Source organism: Panthera uncia (genome assembly GCF_023721935.1).
Source record: "Panthera uncia isolate 11264 chromosome B3 unlocalized genomic scaffold, Puncia_PCG_1.0 HiC_scaffold_1, whole genome shotgun sequence".
Lineage (NCBI taxonomy): Eukaryota > Metazoa > Chordata > Mammalia > Carnivora > Felidae > Panthera > Panthera uncia.
The window spans coordinates 120,140,844-120,148,186 of NW_026057582.1; the positions used below are offsets into that span (position 1 = coordinate 120,140,844).

Consider the following 7,343-nt stretch of genomic DNA (forward strand, 5'->3'; position numbering starts at 1 on the left):
TCCTGGTTTCCAAAGATGTGAACTTTATTGGCAAGAGTGTGTATGGAAGAGGAGCTCTGATCTTCTTTGGGCAAGGCACCATCTAAATTGTCTATTGCATGAAAAGGCCAAGGAGTTATGGTTCAGCATACAAAGCCCCACATCATGAGCATGTCTGGACATTTGGTTGCCTAAGGACGTTGAAGAGCCAAACCCAGGAGTCAAATGATCAGTCATCTCAAGTCATAAATCCATCACTCTCCATTGGCCACATGAATCCCCTGGATCCTGCCACAGGATTTTCCATTCCATTTGGCCTCATCATAATCTTATTTAGGATGACTTTTATGTTATAATGTATTTTCTAGACATTATGAGTTCTCATAATTGACACAACTGAGGCAGTCACCACTTGTCTGGGTCCCCCCTTCTGAACATGCTTACAAGAGATAGTTTCTGGAGGGTGGGATGTGTGGCATGTCTTGAGTTGGGATTATTCTTGAAGCTGGGACAAGCTCATATATATTTTGCTGTGACATCTTCATATAGGTATGTGGTTTGTGTTCAAAAGATACTTCAGCTTTTAAAACACCCTATGCATTCCTTCTGCCCTTCTGGCCCACACCTGCTAGTTCCAGTTGCAGAATGCTATGTCTCAACACATGAATCCATTATGTAATGATTGAAGACAAGAAGTATCCAGCACAGTGCAGAAGGATCTCTACCCATATAGCTGAACCCACAGCAATGAAATTCTGAGTTTTCACACAGGGGGGTGAGCATCATTTATGTACAACTGAGGAGCAGTCCCGGCACACTGCTTTCCTGAATGTGGCATGCAAATTTGAGGGCCATGGTATGTAGAGCACAGCATTCGTTATTCCTAGGAATGAGCTCTATGTTGAAGCCTGGCCTGGGCACAGGGCTTCTGGGGACACAGGGAGCCAGGATATAAAGCACTATGAAATGCTTTCTTAGGAATTCATGTACATGGAGTTCTGAAAAGCTGCCCACTGTCCTCCATTCAGGCAAAGTGTTGCCCTAGACCCTGCCTGACAGATGTCTTTCTGAGGTATAGAGTGCCCTGCTGTGCATCCTATCACAATCCACATCTTCAAAGAGCAATGCCTATATGTCCCTGCTGAGACCAACTTCTCTCTTCATGATTTGGTGGTGAATGTGATTCAGGGAGAGATGCTAGTATGGTTTGTAATCATACCCTTCCTCTTTGGTGGAAGGGTGCATATAGGAAGGGATCTCATGGGGGAGTCATGACCATCCTATTCAAAATTCTCAACCTCACTTGTAGTAACATACATGCTAGAGTGGTTTTGCTCTTCCCAGGGTCCTGGCCACCCACAAAGATGGCATCTGCAGGAACTGCTCCACATCAATTGGTAAGAGACCAGTGGACCCATTATGCTTAGAAGCCACGACCAGCGAGCAGATGGGGAACACTACACAGGACCTAGTCTATACAGCTATGTCTCTAGACCTGGGGAAGAATTAAGCACTTCTCAGGTGCCATCTTTCTGCTATTAGAATTCTGTCTAATGTCATCCAGGTAAGAAGACTCCCCCCCCCCCCCAGTTATATTCCTGCACCACTCTCTCTGGATGCCCTGGGCTGGTCCCTTGCCCTGCTGGATGCTGCATGAGGCTTCAATGCCCATCTAGTACTTAGTGTCTCTGAAGTGCATTAGCAATATTGGCCTCACGCTGAGCACAAACTGATACAAATTAATGTGGCCTGTGTTCCAATGGAGGAGAATTGTCCTCCCTGGACATTAAGATACCTTTCAGGTGCAATGATAATGTTTCACTTTCTTGACCTCCTACTGTGTAGGGCTGATGGTCACAAAGAATGTGATGGCCATGAATGTCTCCATCCTGACTAAAAGTCAAGCATTGCCCTGAAGAGAGCCTCCCCATGCACCCTATGTCTTCTGCAGCCTCTGTCTCTGGTCAGATGCATTCACTCACCTCACATGGTGGAGACAACGATGAGACCCTGGTCATGAAATCCCGCTGAAAAACACAAGAAGACCAATGGTGCTAAGGAATAGCTCCAAATGAGGTGTCTTGGGAGGAACTATGTGTTTGCATACAAAGCCTACAGCATGAGCATATCTTGGGAATGTGGAATCCCACTGACAGTGGATGGACACGGGGATACCTCTGGGGATTGGTAATCTCAATCCTCAAATTCTATCACTCTCTGAGTGCTACATGTCATCCTGGGATTCTTACCCATGATTTTGCTCTCTACTGAGCCTAGTATGATTTTATTGCATATGATTTTTAGGTCATCATCTGTCTTAAAGACAATATAAGTTCTTATCATCGACCTGACCAAGGCACTCCCCACATGTCCATGTGCTCCCACCTGAACATGCTTACCAGAGATGGTTTCTGGAAAGCAGGAAACCCGGGTGCCACATGAGTTTGTGCCTATTCCTGGAGCCAAGCTGACATATGTGCATATGGGGGCGGGGAATCTTCATCTGAGGATGTGTTCTGTGTAGAGAGAAGTAGGACAGTTGTCAAAGCCACCTTCCCATATGTGCCATTTTTGTTTTATATTTCTTACACCTTCATTAATTACATAATAAATGAATTTATTTAGACTAAATCAATAAATTCATGTATAATTATAATGCTTTAGCAAATCCATATGTACATTCATTCATAAATAAATGTTAAATATGAAAATAGTCTTCATTTATATATATAGATTTATACTCATTCAAAGGCCCAGACTTTGAATTCTTTATTTGTAAACTCTCTATGTTTTTCATAATTTTACTTTTATGGCTCATTAATTTTTCTTGCTTATATTTGATTTTCTTGGAGCAGTAATTTAATATTGTTCGGGATCACTCTTGAAATGATACTATTAATTGATATGGAATTGGTTTTCTGGAAAACCTACATCTGAAGTCTTTAAAAGATACTTGCTCCCTATCATCTAGGGAGATCCCTGCACTAGAACTTCCAGTTCATGTTTCAAAAGCCATGTATGTTTTGTTTATATTGTCTTCCATATCCTGCTAACACTTCATCCATATGAAGTGCTAACAACACTTCATAATCCAGGTGTATGGTTCCAGTTATTTCATAAAAGAAACATGATCTCATGAAGGAGTTGATTTAATGATTCTGAAGAATTTTTAATTTATATCTATGAAAGTATTTTTGACAGAGTTTTTGTATTCTTGATTGTCCATTCTTTAAGACATAACTTTTCCCCAAATAAATTCTTCAAATGGTATGAAAACTAGTGCCCTCTTGGGTGAAACTTAGCTGGTCAGAGTTCTCATCATGAACAGCTAGCAATACGAATAACCCACAATTTGTTAAATTGTCATTGGAAGTTTTATCAATATATGGAGTCACAAGTTAGCTATCTGAATCCTCTTCAGTGTCCTGCAACTAAGATCCATGGGTGTGGTAAAGTTTTGCATCTTACCCTCTGAACACCATAGTTGGAGCCTTTTCTAGGGGAAGTGTTCTGAGATTCGAATGCATACTCCAACTGTTATCATCTTTGAAGTGTATTTGAGATATTTTCTTCAACCTGAACACCTACTTACTTGTGCCATGTTTCCCAGTGGCCATGAAAGAATGATATCCTCCACTGCCACATTACCTATTTCTTTGAAAATGACAAAGTTATGCTTTCTAGAGATTCTTTCTTGTAGGGTTTCACTCAGGAAGAAAATCAACTCTCTACTATTTAGTTTTCCAAAATGAGTCAAACATTTATTGCCTTTAGGTGAGCCTCTCCTTTTGTCCATGTTCTTTGTGGCCTGTATCTATCATCAAAGGCATCATCTCACTTCATATCATTAAGTTAACCATTGACAAAACGTTCACCTGAAGACACAAGGAGGGAAAGAACTATAGAATTATTCCAAATAAAGGCTCTTTTGTATCATGGATCATGGATCATGAAACAAAGCCTAAAATATAAGCAAGTGTGAGGTACATGGAATCTTATAGACATTGTACACCACAAGGGATTGCCTTGAGGGGATTGTTATCTTAAGTCTGAAATTCCATGATTCACCCAGTATTAATGGATAAAATAATGAATGAATCAATACAAAATAAATTTGTTAATTAATTAATTTCTAAGAAATACATTTAAATTTAGCTTATGAAAATGCTAAGCACCATTGATTCAACATCGAAGAGAAGTCCTTGTAAATAAGTTTCTAGATTGGAAAAGAGTTCAGGACGTGTCTGGTAAAATCAAGTTTATGGCTTTTTTTTTGTCTAGACAGCAGTACTCGTATGTGGATAATTGGGCTTGACTATTGGCCATGAACACCCATAAAATGACCCTATAAAATCATGTAGAATTAGTTTTATTGAGACAGATAGCCAGAGGCTTGAAAATGTCCTCAATACCCATCACTGAGACAAACCCTTGCATAAGGCTTTTTAGGCCATGATCTGAATGACATATTCTTTTTGTTCAGACTCCTCTTTCATGTTGTTATCAAGATCTTCCAATCAGTAATGCAAAAGGTTTTCTTTGTAATATATATCTTTATTTCTCTTCTTTGAACAAAGCTTCAAAGATCTCAATATCATATATATATATATATATATATGATAAATTTTTCTTCCTAATTTTTTTAAATCTTTTTCCTTTATGGTGCCAGCTTCTAAAGGATTTGTGTCTTGAGAAGAATGTCAAATGTGAAGCTTGTGTTTAATTTGGCAAAATCAAACAGATTAAAGGGCCAATTAGGAAAAACTGTCATCACCAATAACCCACAATTCCTTAAATTGAAATTTTAAAGCCCTAATAATACTCAGGGGTCACGATGTAGTTATCTGAATACTTAACAGTTTTTTTTAGCCAATACCAATTGGCAGATTAATTCTTGCATTTCACTTTTTGGATGTCATGGCCATGATCCTTCCTTATAGGACTTTCTTTTGAGTATGCAGTGAAGATCCCAGAAGTTATTATCTCTTCAGTGTATCAATGTATTATGGTTAGTTTTCAATCTGTGCACAGACAGATGGTAATGTTTCTGTGGTGGAGGGGTAGTGGAGGAAACATTTCATCCATTTGGAATCTTATCCATTTTAGGTATAGCTAAAAGGTTTGCAGGGGTACTATTCCAATGGGCTGATTTCCAGGCATAAATCAACCCTCTACAGTATTTACATTTTTGAAAAGAGTCACTTATTTATCTCCTTAAGTCTGGCTTTTTGTATCCAATTTTCTGTGTCACCTATATCTATGACCAAACATATTCAATCACTTCAGATTTTAATGAAACAGCACAATTCTTTCCAAAATTTCTAACTGAATAACACAATGATAAAAATATAACTAAGGGATGCTCTGAAGAATAGCTTTTTGTGATGAAATATAGTTCACCAAATATAGCTTAAACTTGAGGATGTGTTGTTGACATGAAACCTATATAAGAGATTCCCTGAAGGGACTGGTTGCCTGAAGAACCAAATCCCATTACTCTACAAAGGAAATATGGAACTTCAACGTTTTGCTTTGGCATTATTGACTACATTGGGCTTCATTGGAATTTTATTGAGCATGATTTTTAGGTCATAATTTCTCTTCAAGACAATATGAATTCTCAATTTTGATCTAGCTATGGCATTACCTACCCATGTATATGCTTTGACCTGTATATGTTTATCAGATATAGATTTTGTAATTTGTGATGCCAAAATAGATATGACTTTTGTCATATACCATCATGGACACCTGACTCACATAGCTTCATTCTGTGGCAGCAAACAGTGCTCTTTTTCAAAGTCATTATCTGTGTAGTTAGTTGTAAGATAGATTGCAAAACATATTGTTACATCTGTCCCGGGCTTGTGATTTATCCATGCTCTATGTTAAGGAAGTCTTATGACCATATCTGCAAAAATGACCTCTTACAGAATTCATGCATCTTTCATTTACCAAGCATAAAAAAGACAATATATACAGGTTTCTTAATTTGGGATAAACTTTCATGTGGTGGTTGTGAACATGGGAGATATCCATTGGCCAATAATATTCTATCCAGTCAAGAGTTCATGTCAGAGTATTTGCCATGGTTCATTGCATATAAATTCACATAAAATCGTATTCTTTCAGCCACATGAAAACCTAATAAGAGGTCAGGATGATTGAAATTGTGACCATTTTATGAATTCTTTGGAACTATATAAGTGAGTTTTCAGATCATGACCAATAAGCCATTTCAGATCATGACCAATAAGCCATTATGTTGTGAGTTCTCTTAAATGTCACAATTTTGACAAAAGCAGAACAAGGAAAATACAATAATTAGTGTACATATGTTTACTTGTATATTTAGGCCAAAGAAAATTGCAAAATGGAGTGAGAACCAGAGCACAAAAAAAGTCTCATATCCTTTCAATAAATTTTCAGTAAAAAAGTAGTTTTCTTCCTGAGAGTGCTTCAATTAAGATAGTCACTAAATTGAGAATAATAATTCATAATGCTGGTTTGGTGACACTAGCCAATTCAGAGTGTAAATTAGAACTTCGAGCATCATTTGTTGCATATCCTTGTATGTAATAATGGAATCGTATCAGGATCTGGAATTCTTATATGTGTTTCTTCATGAATACACACAATTTTAAGTTTCAAATTTTAGTCCTATAACCAGTAGAACTACTTAATAGTAGTTCAGATATAGAAAAATTTTCAATGACTCCAAAGTAACCCAAAGCAGTTAAAATCCCATAAAATTACAGAGATTGATTTTATCTTGTATGTAGAATGAGAATATTAAACATTGTACTGAGAACCAGTGGATCTATTTTTTCTCAATTTCAATATAAATTTCAAGTTCAAACAAAAGATTTTGTAATAAAATCACATTGCATTTATCAGTCACTTATTCAGAAAAAATCCATATCTCTATCCAAGTTACGTAATGTGTAAACTTGTATGCCCTAGAAGAGCATCTTCTCCAGTCAATTGCTTTTTGGCATATATCTGTGACCAAAGAAAACCAGAAATATACTATCAATGCAGTGTTTCAACCCTTGGTAAGATGTCTTACTCAAAGACACATTGAAAGAAAAACAGGGAAGGACTGAATCTTGAATGTTCCCAGCTCTTAAGAATTATAAATCCCTGAAACAAAGTTTATAGAAGGAACATTTATTTTTCACTTTTGAGCGCATGGACAGGATTGGGTAACATGAGTTTCCTTCAAGAATTCCTTGTCTCAAGCCCCAGATAAAATGCCTAGAGAAAAGTAATGAGTTCCAACATGTTCCGACAATCCTATCCCAGAATTTCACCTTCACCTATGATGAGTTTGTCTTTATCATAATCTTTTTGATCATGACTTT

General features: G+C 37.3%; 3 non-coding genes across 3 annotated transcripts; all 3 read right to left on the reverse strand.

The window, feature by feature from the left end:
• Positions 1-293: 293 nt before the first annotated feature.
• Positions 294-373, reverse strand: LOC125910539 (small nucleolar RNA SNORD115). Its single transcript, XR_007454040.1, has one exon. It is a non-coding gene; the product is annotated as a small nucleolar RNA SNORD115 (small nucleolar RNA).
• Positions 374-2,248: 1,875 nt separating this feature from the next.
• Positions 2,249-2,328, reverse strand: LOC125910537 (small nucleolar RNA SNORD115). Its single transcript, XR_007454038.1, has one exon. It is a non-coding gene; the product is annotated as a small nucleolar RNA SNORD115 (small nucleolar RNA).
• A 3,203-nt stretch (positions 2,329-5,531) lies between these two features.
• LOC125910536 (small nucleolar RNA SNORD115) lies at positions 5,532-5,612 on the reverse strand. Its single transcript, XR_007454037.1, has one exon. It is a non-coding gene; the product is annotated as a small nucleolar RNA SNORD115 (small nucleolar RNA).
• Positions 5,613-7,343: the final 1,731 nt, after the last annotated feature.